At 40.6% G+C, this 695-nt stretch overlaps 1 non-coding gene across 1 annotated transcript; it reads left to right on the forward strand.

Annotated features, from left to right (window-relative positions):
- The first annotated feature begins 312 nt into the window (after positions 1–312).
- On the forward strand, positions 313–418 carry LOC128284743 (small nucleolar RNA R71). The gene has a single exon (XR_008275165.1). It is a non-coding gene; the product is annotated as a small nucleolar RNA R71 (small nucleolar RNA).
- The last annotated feature ends 277 nt before the right edge of the window (positions 419–695 follow it).

A 695-nucleotide genomic window follows, 5' to 3' on the forward strand; every position in this document is an offset into this window, starting at 1 on the left:
AAATTGGGTTGGTGGTTGTGCTGCAAAACTGTTAGACCCATTAGTAGTAAGGTTTTTTAACATTGAGGATATTGATGATACCTGAGATGCGAGTGAAGTAAGAGTGTCTACTTTATGTATTCCAACAACTCGTCTTCCTGACGCTGCTCGATTGGTTGGCCATTGGTAATTTTTTTTGGCAATCCTCTCAATGATTTCATAAGCCTCGTTATAAGACTTAAAAGGAGAGCACCATTAGTAGAAGCGTCCACTACCATCCTTGTGTGAGCATTGAGACTGTTATAAAATGTCTCAAGTTTGATGCAATGTGGGATTCCATGATGAGGGCACTTTCGTAAAACTCTTTCTATCTTTCCCATGCCTCATACAAGGACTCATCATCCATTTGTTGGAAGGTAGTGATCTCGTTCCTCAACTTAGCATTCTTTCTAGGCGGGAAATACTTCATAAGGAATCTTTCTGCTAACTCTTGCCCTGTGGAAATTAAGTTCGGTGGTAATGAGTTCAACCAGGCTCGAGCTCTGTCCCTTAGTGAATATGGGAACAACTTCAATCGTAATGCATCTTCAGGTATTTCGGCTAATTTGAAAGAATCACTCACCTCCATAAATAGTCTTAAGTGTAGGTAAGGATCTTCAGTAGGCATTCCACTAAATTGGCCCACTGTCTGAACATTTGGAACATGACTGACTTCA

Source organism: Gossypium arboreum, chromosome 11, assembly GCF_025698485.1.
Source record: "Gossypium arboreum isolate Shixiya-1 chromosome 11, ASM2569848v2, whole genome shotgun sequence".
Taxonomy (NCBI): domain Eukaryota; kingdom Viridiplantae; phylum Streptophyta; class Magnoliopsida; order Malvales; family Malvaceae; genus Gossypium; species Gossypium arboreum.